Below are 17889 nucleotides of genomic sequence, written 5' to 3'. Positions count from 1 at the left end.
TGTGGTGATGACACATGCCCACATACCATACAGCCAGCCACGCCTCAAAGGGGAGGTGCTCAAAGAGCTCCTGATGTAGATCCTGCTCCCACACAAGAGCAGAAGAGATGGGACTCTAGAGATGCACAGGCCATGTCATTGATAGCCCTTTCAGTGAAAAGGACTATTATTCCGCACATTCTTTCGTGCAAGACATCGAAGCTTGCATGGGACACATTGGAAGCAATGTATCAGGTACGCAACGAGGCAAGAGTTGCCTACCTGAAGAGGCAATTGGATCTTCTTTCTATGGATGAGGGTGACTCCATGGCAGATCATCTCACCAAAGTGAAAGATTTGCAGGAACAATTGCTTAACATTGATGAGGTTATCCCAAACAGACAAATGGTCACCAACACTCTTCATTCTTTACCGCCTTCCTACTTGGTCTTTCACACCTCACTCAACCTCTCAATGAGAGGAGGTGGTGATCCTGTCACTTTTGAAGAGCTCGTGGGTTTACTCTTGCAGGAAGAGCAAACAAGAGCAAACTTATCGAGCAACCGTGGTGGTGGAGAAAAGGCATTTACAGCCAAGGATAAGGGTAAAGCAAAGAGCTTTAGGCATGGGGGACAATAGTCTAGCAAGGCTGGTCATGGAAAACCCTCTTCTAGTGGTGAAAAGTCTGACAAAGGGGATGCAAACAAGCCCAAAAAGAGAGAGAGAGAAATTTATGTTGGGGTTTTTCAAATAAAAAAATGGTTTGTTTTGTTTTAAATGAAAAAACATAAACAAAAATTTGGACTCAAAATGGCCCCTTTAAGCATTTCTACATATTCTCTCTACAAAAATGGGTGCATGGTAAAAATTTTGCAAATGGAGTTTGGACATTTGGAATCTACTCTTTGAGACCTTTCCAATGATATATAGCTGATGGGGAATTTTGCATATTCAAGAAGTCTCCAAATCTGGTGCTGATAGCCAATGATATACATGTGAAGCACGGGTCATTCTAATAATATAGAAGTACAAAATATTATATGTTAGAGTGTCCTTTCACACTTGATGTCCAAGGGAAAAAACCACATGGGAAAAAGTGCCCTTGGTTAAGCCCTGTTCACACATAGCACTACCATAAGTGAGCATATGCCTACACACACCTCAAAAGCCGGAGGGAGGAATCTTACATCCTACCCCACTTACAAAACGCAAGATGTCCTCATCTCGCAAAATTAGAGGAGAACTCTTTTCCTTAAGATCCAACTAATTCTGGGGTTCCTTATAGTCTGGTGAACCCAACAGAATCCTGGGATAAAGATCCCTTATATAAAACTCATAATGAGATAATAATTCACTCAGATCGTAACATTCAATCCTTATCACAATAATGGTCCATTAGACCGAAATTTCTATCTAAATAGTCCTTCATGGAAATTTTTAATTATACAGATTTTTAATTTGACATCCCTTAACTTGATTCACTGGGTCAAGCGTTAACAGTAGCAATCTGCCACACAGCACAATCCAATCTCATACTGATTTGCTGAAGTCATTAACATCATTCCAGCTACGAACATCATCAAAGGGAGTCGTCCCATTCATCAAAGGGAGTCGTCCCATTCATCCTCATTGTAGTTTTGCTTAGTTTATTACATTTCAACCAAAATTCATGAATCTTCATTTTTCAATCAGAATCCAAATCAACTCATCAGTTCTCAACCAGAATTTTAAATCATATCAACCACATTCAAATTCATCGTCTAGATAGTATTAATGCTTATAATTTCAAGTCTTAGATTTACTCGTGTATACTGCCAGTAGAGAGCTACAGTTATACCCTCGGTATATACGGGTAGTCACGGTCCTTGGAACTATAAGGTAAATACCATCATGTCTAGGCCTCAAGCAAGTCAGGGATTCCATACAATTGCGGTACTTCCATCTGAATACCCAATTACCAATTTACGAATTTCAGTTTGAATATCAAATTGTATGAAATTTATCACACAATTATAACCTTTTACTGCTTCATAAATTTTTGACATTTTTGGCTTCTCGGTTGTTCCTCATTAGCCAATTTGCTCTGATACCAACTGTGAGGTCCCTATCCCCACCGCGCAACGAATTCAGGGGTGCTAGCAGTAGAAGTAGCACTTCTTGCGCGGGGCAAGGTCCCACACTCGGGGCCTCGCCCCCACGGATATCCGGACAAGAGACTAATCCATCGATTCTTCCAAAACCGAACCCGAAAAAACTTCCTTTGCTTGGAAAGCATGGGCGATTTCTCCAAGATAACTTTTCTCTAACGTAGTCAAAAGCCTTAACTAACTGAACTGATCTGACTGAACTTGTAAGTCCCATAGTCAAATCAGGGAAAAGATTGTACTTGGATCATAGTAGAGACCAATGCTTTTTTCCTCATTGAGAGACACAGCCGTTAATTCTTTTCCATAGAACAATTTTTGTCCGGGATTTACTTCATCTATCGAACCAGAACAGAATTGAGTCTCAATTTAGGGATCCATCAGTCCAGCCTTGTTGAAATTAGGGCAATGTGATGAGCTATGGTGGATCAAATACTAGATTCAATATCATTAATAAAGTGATTAGTAAATAATTAAGATGTGATTAGTGAGTAATTAACAAATAGCTTAATGTAGGCATGGATAATCAAAAACCAAAAATTCTCATCAGGCCAATGCCTCAATTTATAGAGTTTACATCCAAGCATCAAATCCCACTGATTTCTCCTTGATTCACTCTACCTCTTTTCCCTGATTCTCTCCACCTCTTCACTTTTCCCAGAATATCTCCACACTTCCTAAATCTTCTCATGCTACCCTTTATTCTCTCCTAGTAGATTCTTCTCACCTTTTCACAGGTTCTTTCACATTTACACATTCTCTTTTATAGCCTCTAACCAAGGGCTTGTTCTCGCACATACCCTATTCACTTGTATATTTCAACACCTCCCCTCAAGTGAATACTCCTAGAACACCTAGACCCTATACCAAGTTTCCCTCTTACTTGATAGTAGTGCCTAGCACACCTCCCCTCAAGTTAACTTAGCACACCTGGACCTTGTACCAAGTTTTTCTCTTACTTGATAGCCCACGACCAGTGCCTCAAGTCCCTAAACTCATAGTCCTTGACACACACTCTCTCTCTATGTATCCAAGGCTACTACAAGTGCCCGCGACCTTGACTAAAGTGCTCACACATACATCTATCTACCACGTGGCCTACATCATCGGGGTGGCTCAGAGGTGGTTTTACTTTGTTGGGGCAGGTTACATTGGGTTGTTGGGTCTCTCTCTCTCTCTCTCTCTCTCTCAGAGATTTTCACATGGCTCCTCACTCTTTGGAGCCTCACATCTTCTCTTGTCTTGAATCTTCTTGTCGTGGGGCAGCTTCTCTCCACACGTCCATGTCTTCCTTTTCCTTCAGTCTTCTTGTGTGGCAGCTTCTCTTCACGTGTCCATGTCTTCCTTCAGCTTTTCTTCTTGGTGTGGTTCTTCCTCTTGGAAAGAGATGTTCTTCTTCTTTCATGGGCTGGGGCCATGAGCTTGTCTGTCAGGTCTTCTTGCTCCATGTGAGCAACATGTTTAAATGTTTTGTTGACCGTTCTTTTGGGCTTTTGATGTTTATCTTGTGTCATTATGCAATACAAACCCAAATTTATGCGGGAGGTCTTACCTCTTGCCTTATTTTGGACAAGGGCAGTGTCTGATCCCATTTTTACACTGATGTAATGTGCCCAATACATAATGCGTATAGCATCCATTCTTATGCACATTTCCAAATGCAACTCTGGCTGTGAATAATCTTGAATTTGAGTGTGATTTGTAGGCATTAATCAAGGGTTAAATGCAAAATGATGATTATCACAATTTTACCTTAAATCAAGGGTAACCAATTTGTACGGAATGGTTAGAGTATCAAACCAACTCTGAATTGCAATCTGAAGTTATAGGGATCTGTATCAGATACCTAATGGTTAATTTGAACCCTCAATTGTACCAAAATTTAGTGATTAGCATTGATTAATCACACTGATTAGCAAATTGATCCACTGTTTTGTGTGCAAAAAACAGAGTATGTGGGGAGTCCAGATCTGGTGCCTTAGACTTCAAATGAGCTCAAATGCTTTCAAAGCCATCAATAGCAATGAGTCTAGTAGAGGATTAAGCCAAGAAACACAAGATTTGGCAAAATATTGAAAGCTTAATCTCTGTTTTACCAAAGTCACCTCTGCAGATTTGATGAAGAGCTTGGATCTCACTGTAGACTTGATCAAATTGAATTCTGTCTTCACCAGCTTGTAGAGCATGCTTGAAAACACTTGGGGCTAAGCGAAATTAGACCCACTTGAACTGATGAAGAAGAGATCTCTGTTTTTCTCCCAAAATTAGGCGCCTGAGAAAATCGCGATTTCTGCTGCATCCGCCCGCCGCCGGCGGTTTGTTGCGTTGATTTGATGAGCTTGAAGAGCAATGAGATAGCTAGCTAGGGTTAGAAGCAATAGGCCTAATTTTGAGTGTGCAAAGAGCTAGAGCTCCTCCACCAGCTGGGGGTACAGAGGTGAGTTGAAAAAAGAGGAAAAATTTATAATTTTCTACTAATCCTAATTAGCAAAATGATTAGCAAGATAATGGGCTCACAAAATGATGGATTCTAGACATGGCTCTGATACCATGTTGAAATTAGGGCAATGTGATGAGCTATGGTGGATCAAATACTAGAATCAACATCATTAACAAAGTGATTAGCAAATAATTAAGATATGATTAGTGAGTAATCAACAAATAGCTTAATGTAGGCATGGATAATTAAAAACTAGCAAATTAAGATGTGATTAGTGAATAATTAAGATGTGATTAGTGAGTAATTAAGATATGATTAGTGAGTAATTAAAAAATAGCTTAATGTAGGCATGGATAATCAAAAACCAGCAAATTCTCATTAGGCCAATGCCTCAATTTATAGAGTTTACATCCAAGCATCAAATCCCACTGATTTCTCCTTGATTCACTCCACCTCTTTTCCCTGATTCTCTCCACCTCTTCACTTTTCCCAGAATATCTCCACACTTCCTAAATCTTCTCATGCTACCCTTTATTCTCTCCTAGTAGATTCTTCTCACCTTTTCATCACAGGTTCATTCACATTTACACATTCTCTTTTACAGCCTCTAACCAAGGGCTTGTTCCCGCACACACCCTATTCACTTGTATATTTCAACACGCCTAACCCTATCCAGTCCCATGGGTTAGCCAACCGCCCCCAACCACTGTAGTAGTGATCGGATCCAATTAAGAATTTGGTTAGGTTGTCCCGGGTACTACCAAGGAAAAGAGTTCCCAGGCCCCCTAGCCGGATATTCATGCAAACTTAAAACTAGTCACACCACTTACACACCCACCAATATGAAATTACCTTTTTTACCGATTCAACAGTCTTTAAAACAATCATTTAATGAAACCATAGTGTCACTAATCATAATCCTCTAATTATCCAGTTGAATCCTTATTTCCAAACATTCCTTCATTGGTGTACCTATGGCATCATTGGCAACCAGAACGCTCACCCCCTGTCCACTCAGGGGCCTTTTCTCCATAGTTCCTAGCTCATAGTAACCGGCAAGTATTCACTTTAACAAAAATGGAGTCTCCATTGAAGATCAGCAAGATCAACCAACAGATCCATATAAAAGAGCCATGGACTCATCCGTTGAGGACCAGCAAGGTCAATCAACCAGATCCATGCCCGAATTCAGAAAACAACTCTTACTCCTTGTTCCAATATCTGTTAAAATTACAACAATGTGATGAGCTATGGTGGATCAAATGCTAGAATCAACAAGCTTAACAAAGTGATTAGATGATAATTAAGACAGGATTAGTGAGTAATTATCTAATAGCTTAATGTAGGTACGGATAATCAAAAACCAGCAAAGTCTCATTAGGCCAATGCCTCAATCTATAGAGTTTACATCCAAGCATCTAATCCCACTGATTTCTCCTTGATTCACTCCACCTCTTTTGCTTGATTCTCTCCACCTCTCCCAGAATATCTCCACACCTCCTAAATCTCCTCATGCTACCCTTTATTCTCTCCCAGTAGATTCTTCTCACCTTTTCACAGGTTCTCTCACATTTACAGATTCTCTTTTACAGCCTCTAGCTAAGGGTTTGTTCCCACACACACCCTATTCACTTGTATATTTCAACACCTCCCCTCAAGTGAATACTCCTAAAACACCTAGACCCTATACCAAGTTTCTCTCTTACTTGATAGTCCGCGCGACCAGTGCCTAGCATACCTCCCCTCAAGTGAACTTAGCACACCTGGACCCTATACCAAGTTTCTCTCTTACTTGATAGTCCGCGACCAGTGCCTCAAGTCCCTAAACTCATAGTCCTTGACACTCTCTCTCTCTCTATGTGTCCAAGGCTACTACAAGTGCCCGCGACCTTGACTAAAGTGCTCACACATACATCTACCATGTGGCCTACATCATCGGGGCTCAGAGGTGGTTTTACTTTGTTGGGATACATTGGGTTGTGGGGTTTCTCTCTCTCTCTCTCTCTCTCTCTCTCTCTCTCTCTCTCTCTCTCAGAGATTTTCACATGGCTCCTCACTCTTTGGAGCCTCACATCTTCTCTTGTCTTCAATCTTCTTGTCATGGTGGCAGCTTCTCTTCACGCGTATGTGTCTTCCTCTTCTTTCAGTCTTCTTGTTGTGGCAACTTCTCTTCTTGTGTCCATGTCTTCCTTCAATTCTTCCTCTAGATCTTCTTCTCAGTGTGGATCCTCCTCTTGGAAAGAGATGTTCTTCTTCTTTCATGGCTGGGGCCATGAGCTTGTCCGTCGGTTCTTCTTACTCCATGTGAGCAACATGTTTAAATGTTTTGTTGACAGTTCTTTTGGGCTTTTGATGTTTATCTTGTGTCATTATGCAATGCAAACCCAAATCTATGTGGGAGGTCTTACCTCTTGCCTTATTCTGGACAAGGGTAGTGTCTGATCCCATTTTTACACTGATGTAATGTGCCCAATACATAATGCATATAGCATTCATTCTTATGCACATTCCAAATGCAACTCTGGCTGTGAATAATCTTGAATTCGAGTGTGATTTGCAGGCATTAACCAAGGGTTAAATGCAAAATGATGATTACCACAAATTTATCAGCATAATTTTACCAAAAATTACATTAAATCAAGGGTAACCAATTTGTACGGAATGGTTGGAGTATCAAACCATCTCCGAATTGCAATCTAAAGTTATAGGGATCTGTATCAGATACCTAATGGTTAATTTGAACCCTCAATTGCACCAAAATATGGTGATTAGCATTGATTAGCAAATTAATCCTATGTTTTGTGTGCAAAAAACAGAGTATGCGAGGAGCCCAGATCTGAGGCCTTAGAGTTCAAATGAGCTCAAATCCTTTCAAGGCCATCAATAGCAATTAGTCTAGTAGAGGATTAAGCCAAGAAACACAAGATTTGACCAAACATTGAATGCTTAATCTCTGTTTTACCAGAGCTTGGATCTCACTGTAGACTTAATCAAATCAAATTCTGACTTCACCAGCTTGTAGAGCATGCTTGAAAACCCCCGGGGCTAAGGGGAATTAGACCCATTTGATATGGAGCAGCAGAGAAATCAAATTCACCTCAAAAAAATGGTGCCTCTTAATTCGCAAATTTCTGCAGTTTGCGTTGGCGGTTTGCGCTTCTGATTCAACTGGTTGGAGCACCACTGAGTTGGCTATGCTAGGCTAGAAGCATTTGGGCTAATTTGATGTGTGTAAGGAGATAGAGCTCCTCCACCAGCTGGGGGTACATAAGGCTTCTTGAAAATAACTAAAAATTTGAATATTTCCTAATTATCTACTAATCCTAATTAACTAGATAATGGGCTCATAAACCTGATAGATTCTAGGCTTGGCTCTGATACCATGTTAAAATTACAACAATGTGATGAGCTATGGTGGATCAAATGCTAGAACCAACATCATTAACAAAGTGATTAGATTATAATTAAGTGAGTAATTAACTAATAGCTTAATGTAGGCATGGATAATCAAAAACCAGCAAATTCTCATTAGGCCAATGCCTCAATTTATAGAGTTTACATCCAAGCATCTAACCCCACTGATTTCTCCTTGATTCACTTCACCTCTTTTGCTTGATTCTCTCCACCTCTCCCAGAATATCTCCACACCTCCTAAATCTCCTCATGCTACCCTTTATTCTCTCCCAGTAGATTCTTCTCACCTTTTCACAGGTTCTCTCACATTTACAGATTCTCTTTTACAGCCTCTAGCTAAGGGCTTGTTCCCGCACACACCCTATTCTATAGAGAACCCTAGTATGTATTTGGTTGAGTACCTTTTCATATAGTGTGTACTCTTATCTTTGTATATGGTGTGTTGAGTGTTGTGTGAAGAAGAAGAAGATTTTCAGCCTCTCACCTTGTGTGCTCTTTTAGGGTTTTGTGAGTGTGTGTGTGATTGCAAGAGCTCAAGCTCTCTTCTCCCCTGCATCTTTTCATGGTATCAGAGCCCGGTTCATGCTAAGGGCTAAGCTGCAAGCAAGAAAGGCATAGGATGCGGTACGAGGGTAAGAGCTTCATCTACTCTTCCCTATTTGTGTTGGCGAGACTACACCCTTGTCGGGAGCTCTACGGGAGGCACCAGCAAATGATCTTTGAATTTTATCACACAATTACAACCTTTTACTGCTTCTTCATAAATTTTTGACATTTTTGGCTTCTCGGTTGATCCTCATTAGCCAATCTGCTCTGATACCGGCTGTGAGGTCCCTATCCCCACCGCGCAACGAATTCAGGGGTGCTAGCAGCAGAAGTAGCACTTCTTGCGCGGGGCAAGATCCCACACTCGGGCCTCGCCCCCACGGATATCCGGACAAGAGACTAATCCATCGGTTCTTCCAAAATCGAACCCGAAAAAACTTCCCTTGCCCGAAAAGCACGAGCGATTCCTCCAAGATAACTTTTCTCTAACATAGTCAAAAGCCTTAACTAACTAAACTGATCTGACCGAACCCGTAAGTCCCATAGTCAGATCAGGGAAAAGATTGTACTTGGATCATAGAGACCAACGCTTTTTCCGCATTGAGAGGTACAGCCGTTGATTCTTTTCCATAGAACAATTTTTGTCCGGGATTTACTTCATCTATCAAACCAGAACAGAATTGAGTCTCAATTTAGGGATCCATCAGTCCAGACCAGTCCCATGGGTTAGCCAACCGCCCAACCACTCTAGTGATGGGATCCAATTAAGAATTTGGTTAGGTTGTCCTGGGTACCAGGGAAAAGAGTTCCCAGGCCCCCTAGCCGGATATTCATGCAAACTTAAAACTAGTCACACCACTTACACACCCAATATGAAATTGCCTTTTTCACAGATTCAACAGTCTTTAAAGCAATCATTTAATGAAACCATAGTGTCACTGATCATAATCCTCTAATTATCCAGCTGAATCCTTATTTCCAAACATTCCTTCATCGGTGTACCTATGGCATCATTGGCAACCAGAACACTCACCCCCCTGTCCACTCAGGGGCCTTTTCGATAGTTCCTAGCTCATAGTAACCGGCAAGTATTCACTTTAACAAAAATGGAGTCTCCGTTGAAGATCAGCAAGATCAACCCAACAAATCCATATAAAAGAGCCATGGACTCGTCCGTTGATGAGGACCAGCAAGGTCAATCAACCAGATCCATGCCTGAATTCAGAAAACAACTCTTACTCCTTGTTCAATTATCTTCCCCGACGTACGTGTGGGTATCTTTGGTGACCCAGAGCCTGAGCACCATATAGTCAGCACCCTCTAGGATCCTTCGCAGGTCACCTAGCACTTCACTCATAGGCCGCTTCCTTGGTCCCTCATCCACTGTACCGGAAGCTCACCATTTAAATCAAACCGAGGCTGGTCAAGACCTCGGCCGACCTTGCTACGCGAGACGTCCTCTGTTGACTCTTCGTCACAGCAGTAGCAACTTTAACAGATAGGTCTCCACGACCTCATTCACAAGACAGTCAAAACACTTCCCTAGCATTCTTGACATAAAACAATCATTTAAAACCAGATTTCACATACAAATACAGTTCCAACAATATTTTCATCTTTTCTCATCACTCCACATCCTTTCACATTAGTCCCCATCTTTTCTCACCTTCTCACAATTTTTTTTCTTCATCGATCCCTATCACATCACATCAAATCACATCCAATCGCATCATCCACACATCAATCCACATCATCCATACATCCATCCACATACATCCACATCATCCATACATCCATCCACATCAATCCACATTATCCACCCATCCATCCACATCTTCCATACATCCATCCACATCAATCCACACGTCAATCCACATCATCCATACATCCATCCACATCAATCCACATTATCCACACATCAATCCACATCATCCATACATCCATCCACATCATCCACATCCATCCACATCATCCATACATCCATCCACATCAATCCACATTATCCACACATCCATCCACATCTTCCATACATCCATCCACATCAATCCACACGTCAATCCACATCATCCATACATCCATCCACATCAATCCACATTATCCACACATCAATCCACATCATCCATACATCCATTCATGTCAATCCCATTATCCACACATCAACCCACATCATCCATACATCCATCCACATCATCCATACATCCACCCACATCAATCCACATTATCCACACATCCATCCACATCTTTCATACATCCATCCACATCAATCCACATCATCCATACATCCATTCACATCAATCCACATTATCCACATATCCATCCACATCTTCCATACATCCATCCACATCAATCCACACGTCAATCCACATCATCCATATATGCATTCACATCAATCCACATTATCCACACATCAACCCACATCATCCATACATCCATTCACGTCAATCCACTTTACCCACACATCAATCCACATCATCCATACATCCACATTATCCATACATCAATCCACATTCATTTCATAAGTATTCCCATTCTCATCTAATCACATCTTTTTCTATCTCATCACTTATTTCCTCATTTATCCTCATCAGATCTCATCCACTTGCATCTACCCATACATCCATACATTAACATCTATCCAGTTTACATCGCATCTTATCACATCCATTTCACATTCACATCCCGATTCACATGCTAACACATTCATTCACGTCCCTTATCGTTCATTCACATCTCGATTCACATCACATCACATCCATCCACATCCCTTATCATTCATTCACATCCCGATTCACATGCTATCACATTCATTCACATCCTATATCATTCATTCACATCCCGATTCACATGCTAACACATTCATTCACATCCTATATCATTCATTCACATCCCGATTCACATGCTAACACATTCATTCACATCTATATCATTCATTTACATCCTGATTCACATGACATCACATCTCATCTAATCATTCACATTTATCGAATTCACATCACATCGCGTCCATTCACATCCCTTATCATTCATTCACATCCCGATTCACATCCTATATCATTCATTTACATCCTATATCATTCATTCACATCCTATATCATTCATTTACATCCTGATTCACATGACATCACATCTCATCTATTCATTCACATTTATTTGATTCACATCACATGACTTCCATTCACATCCCTTATCGTTCATTCACATCCCGATTCACATCCTATATCATTCATTCACATCCTGATTCACATGCTAACACATTCATTCACATCTATATCATTCATTTACATCCTATCTGATTCACATCACATCTATTTACCTCTCATTCTCATCACTTCTATTCTCATCACATCCATTCTCTATTCATTCTCATCTATCTGATTCATATCACATCTTATCACATCTATTTATAGAATGTAAGAGAATTCTTATTTTTGATATAAAGATTCTTTACCCATCTATTTATACATCTCATCTTTTATAAAAATCCGTTTATGCATCAATTTATGCATAAATTCAATTTTAAGGATAAAAACACTTCGAAATAAAAATAAATCTTTTATGTATCTTTCTATGCATAAATTCAATTTTAATGAGAATAACTCTTTTGAAATTAAAAAAAATCTTTATGCATCTTTCTATGCATAAAATCAAAATTAATGAGAGAATCTTTTGAAAAAAAAATTCTTTATGCATCTTTCTATACATAAAATCAAAATTAATGAGAATAACTCTTTTGAAATAAAAATAAATTTCTTTATGCATCTTTCTATGCATAAAATCAAAATTAATGAGAGTAACTCTTTTGAAATAGAAATAAATTTCTTTATGCATCTTTCTATACATAAAATCAAATTTAATGAGAATAACTCTTTTGAAATAAAAATAAATTTTTTTATGCATCTTTCTATGCATAAAATCAAAATTAATGAGAATATCTCTTTTCAAATAAATATAAATCCTTTATGCATCTTTCTATGCATAAATTCAAAATTTGATGAGAATAACACTTTTGGAATAAAAATAAATTCTTTATGCATCTTTTTATGCATAAAATCAAAATTAATGAGAATAACTCTTTTGAAATAAAATAAAAAATCTTTATGCATCTTTCTATGCATAAAATCAAAATTAATGAGAATAACTCTCATCTTTCTATGCATAAAATCAAAATTTGATGAGAATAACACTTTTGGAATAAAAATAAATTCTTTATGCATCTTTCTATGCATAAAATCAAAATTTGATGAAAGTAACGCTTTTATAATAAAAAAATTTCTTTTATGCATTTATTTATGCATAAATTCAATTTTAATGAATGTAACACTTTTATAATAAAAAAATTTCTTTTATGCATCTATTTATGCATAAAAATCAATTTTGATGAAAGTAACACTTTTATAATCAAAATATTCCCAATATGCATCTTTCTATGCATAGAAATTAATTCTAATGAAAATAACACTTTTATAATAACAATATTTCTTATATGCATTTTTCTATGCATAGAATAAAAATAACACTTTTAGAATACACAAGCGGTGGGGATTACTCTTTTTTATTAATAAAAAGATAAAACTTACTTCACCGAATTTAAGAAAATTTAACCATAACCTCCTTTCTATGTGGCTGACCATCTTTTAATTTTCTCACTCTAAAATTTACTAGAAATTATCCAAGATTATTTAAATCATTCTAATCTAATCAATTTTCACTTTATTAAGAGTAAACAATATGAAAAGTTTAATTCCATCAATTTGATTACACATCCAGGATAAAGAAAGGCTGAATTCAATAATGAAGAGAAGGGGGAAAGCCTTTCCAGCAAGGCATAACATCCATTTTCATTTAAATAAAGTAAAAATCAGAAAACCATAAAATAAAATAAGAAAAAGTAGAATTTCTAACTTACTAGGAGTCTTGTGAGCTTTCCTTTGGCTTGATGGTTTGAGGGATCTACTCTTGTTTGCAACAAGAGTGGCCACCAATTCTTTTGAAGAGAAAATGGTCAAAAATAAATGAATTATCAATGAATTCACTGTCTTTAGCTCTGGGGAGGAGTAGAGTAACAGTGCATAAAACACTATCAACCATTTACAAAGGGGGAGGCTTCATTTATAGGAAAAAGTGAGCCTCTAACCAAGCAAACTGATTCTAGAATTTTCTAGATCAAACTGGTCAATTTTTCACCATTTTTAGGTCAGTTTAGCTTACTTTTTGGATCTAGTTGAAGCAAGAGAGAGGAGAGATGAAAATATTTCATTATTTGTGAGAAGCCATGACATTGGAAGTAGCTATAGAAGATTGCAAGAAGAGGGTGGCTATATGGAGTAGCGAAGGGTATGAGTGAAGCGCTAGGTGACCTGCAAAAGGAAGGATCCTAGAGAGTGCTGACCATACGGTGCTCGGGCTCTGGGTTACCGAAGATACCCATACGTACGTCGGGGAAGATATTGGAACAAGGAGTAAGAGTTGTTTTCTGAATTCGGGCATGGATCTGGTTGATTGACCTTGTTGGTCCTCAACGGATGAGTCCATGGCTCTTTTATATGGATCTATTGGTTGATCTTGCTGATCTTCAATGGAGACTCCATTTTTGTTAAAGTGAATACTTGCCGGTTATTATGAGCTAGGAACTATCGAAAAGGCCCCTGAGTGGACAAGGGGTGAGCATTCTGGTTGCCAATGATGCCATAGGTACACCGATGAGTGAAGGAATGTTTTGGAAATAAGGATTCAACTGGATAATTAGAGGATTATGATCAGTGACACTATGGTTTCACTAAATGAATCTATGAAAAAGGCAATTTCATATTGGGTGTGTAAGTGGTGTGACTAGTTTTAAGTTTGCATGAATATCCTGCTAGGGGGCCTGGGAACTCTTTTCCCTGGTACCCGGGACAACCTAACCAAATTCTTATATTGGATCCCATCACTATAGTGGTTGGGCGGTTGGCTAACCCATGGGACTGTAGGCTGGACTGATGGATCCCTAAATTGAGACTCAATTTTGTTCTGGTTCGATAGATGAAGTAAATCCCGGACAAAAATTATTCTATGGAAAAGAATCAACGGCTGTGCCTCTCAATGAGGAAAAAAGCATTGGTCTCTATGATCCAAGTACAATCTTTTCCCTGATGATCTGAGTATAGGACTTACGGGTTCGGTCAGATCAGTTCAGTTAGTTAAGGCTTTTGACTATGTTAGAGAAAAGTTATCCTGGAGGAATCGCCCGTGCTTTCTGGGCAAGGGAAGTTTTTCTGGGTTGAACCGATGGATTAGTCTCTTGTCTGGATATCCGTGGGCGAGGCCCCGAGTGTGGGACCCTGCCCCATGCAAGAAGTGCTACTTCCACTGCTAGCACCCCTGAATTTGTTGCGCGGTGGGGATAGGGACCTCACAGCTGGTATCAGAGCAAATTGGCTAATGAGGATCAACCGAGAAGCCAAAAATGTAAAAAAATTATGAAGAAGCAGTAAAAGGTTGTAATTGTGTGATAAAATTCATACAATTTGATATTCAAACTGAAACTCATAAATTGGTAATTGGGTCTTCAGATGGAAGTACCACAATTGTATGGATTCCCTGACTTGCTTGAGGCCTAGACATGATGGTATTTACCTTATAGTTCCAAGGACCGTGACTACCCGTATATACCGAGGGTATAAATGTAGCTCTTTACTGACACTATATACGAGTAAATCTAAGACTTGAAATTATAAGCATTAATACTATCCAGACGATGAATTTGAATGTGGTTGATATGATTTTAAATTCTGGTTGAGAACTCATGAGTTGATTTGGATTCTGATTGAAAAATGAAGATTCCTGAATTTTGGTTGAAATGTAATAAACTAAGCAAAACCACAATGAGGATGAATGGGACGAGTCCCTGTGATGATGTTCGTAGCTGCAATGACATTAATGACTTCAGCAAATCACTATGAGATTAGTGGATTGTGCTGGCAGATTGCTACTGTTAACGCTTGACCTAGTGGATCAAGTTAAGGGATGTCAAATTAAAAATGTGTATAATTGAAAATTTCCATGGACTGTTCAGATAGAAATTTCGGTCTAATGGACCATTATTGTGATAAGGATTGAATGTTACGATCTGAGTGAATTATTATTTGATGATGAGTTTTACATAAGGGATCTTTATCCTAGGATTCTGTTGGGTTCACCAGACTATAAGGAACCCCAGAATCAGTTGGATCTTAAGGAAAAGAGTTCTCCTCTAATTTTGCGAGATGAGGACATCTCGCGTTTTTTAAATGGGGTAGGATGTAAGATTCCTCCCTCCGGCTTTTGAGGTGTGCAGGTGTAAGAACCTCCCCTTCTGATCTTATAATTATTCCCCTCTCTAAAATAAAAGAAAGATCCTGTTTTACCCCCTGGCTGTTTTGGCCTAGAGAGAAAAAATGTCTAGAGGGAGGTAATTTAAAATTGAGATATTTTTGGATATAAAAATCCTCCTAGTGTCTAAAATGGTTTCCCTTGAAATAGATATTTAAAAAGAAATTTCCAATGTGCAATTGGAATAAATTGAAATCAGGTAAAAAGTACCTTAGCCTAAGGGTCCAGATTTTTTGAAATTTTTGAATTAAGGTTCCTATGGACCAATTAGATTAATCCAAATGTAGGGAGGAGATAAATGGAAGAATAAAAGAAAATCCCCCAAAAATGAGTCTCCCAAAAAATAATAAATACTCACATAAGATGAAGAGTTGACTAAGGACCTTCCTTGGTCCCTCATTCACTGTACCAGAAGCTCACCATTTAAATCAAACCGAGGCTGGTCAAGACCTCGACCAATCTTGCTACGCGAGACGTCCTCCGTTGACTCTCCATCAGCAGTTGCAACTTTAACAGATAGGTCTCCACGACCTCATTCACAAGACAGTCAAAATGCTTCCCCAGCATTCTTGACATAAAACGGTCATTTAAAAACAGATTTCACATACAAATACAATTCCAACAATATTTCCATCTTTTCTCATCACTCCACATCCTTTCACATTAGTCCCCATCTTTTCTTATCTTCCCACAATTTTTCTTCTTCATCGATCCCTATTACATCACATCATTCCCACATCAAATCACATCCAATCGCATCATCCACACATCAATCCACATCATCCATACATCCATCCACATCAATCCACATTATCCACACATCCATCCACATCTTCCATACATACATCCACATCAATCCACACGTCAACCCACATCATCCATACATCCAACCACATCAATCCACATTATCCACACATCAATCCACATCATCCATACATCCACATCAATCCACATCAATCCATATCATCCATACATCCACATCATTCCACATCATCCATACATCCATACACATCATCCATACATCCATCCACATCAATCCACATTATCCACACATCCATCCACATCTTCCATACATCTATCCACATCAATCCACACGTCAATCCACATCATTCATACATTTTTGGACCCAAAGAGGGCCTCTTTGATTAACTTTTGATTAGGAATGGACCAATAGGAAGAGGGCTGGGTGCACATTTTTAACTTCTTTGACCCTAGGGGGCCTAGGCTTTGGTTTGCTAATGGGGCCTAATTACTAGTCTTATCCCCCTACCACTTGGGCCCAAACTTAGAGGTCCCCCCACCTAGAATCGCGCAGATTAAAAACCCTAAAAATTGAAAATTTTTATTTTTTTTTTTCAAAAGTGTGTTTTTCCTCTCAAACTTTCCCCCAACATACTCTAGGTTTGGAAAGCTCATTTTGAACCTCTTTCTTCCTCTTCTAAGCTCTCCATTGTTGCAAAAACTCCATACCTCTCAAGCTCTCCCTCCTTGTCAAGCTCCCTCAGTCTCAAGCTCCCTCTCCCTCTTTCTTCCTTTTCTAAGCTCTCCATTGCTATTGAAACTCCATCCCTCTCAAGCTCTCCCTCCTCCTCAAGCTCCCTCCCTCAATCTCCCTCTCTCTCTCTCAAGCTTTCTCCCTCTCCATTGCTGTAGAAACTCTATCCCTCTTTAGTCTACTCTAGGTTCAGGAAGCCTATTCTCAAACTCTAACCCTCTTTTAAGCTTTCCATTGCTGCACTGAAAACCCTAAACTTTCTCTCCTCTCCACTCTGTTGTAAAACAAGCTTTTCTTTTCCCTTCTTCTATTTCCTTACCACCATGGCCTCTTCCAGTAATGTGAGAAGACCTAGGGAGAAGGTGGAAGAGCTTGTGCTGCATAACACAAGAGATGAGAATGGAGTTTGGGCTCCAACAAGATTCAGGGTTGGGGCTTGGGTCTACATGCAGCCAAGCTCTAAGGGAGTGCGTCAACTGGGGAATATACTACATCATTGGAAGGGGCGGCTACGAGGCTTC

The sequence above is a fragment of the Cibotium barometz genome, chromosome 2, assembly GCF_041138505.1.
Source record: "Cibotium barometz isolate CiBa-2024 chromosome 2, ASM4113850v1, whole genome shotgun sequence".
In the NCBI taxonomy this organism is placed as follows: Eukaryota; Viridiplantae; Streptophyta; class Polypodiopsida; order Cyatheales; family Cibotiaceae; genus Cibotium; species Cibotium barometz.
Note: the sequence above shows the minus strand (reverse complement) of the source record.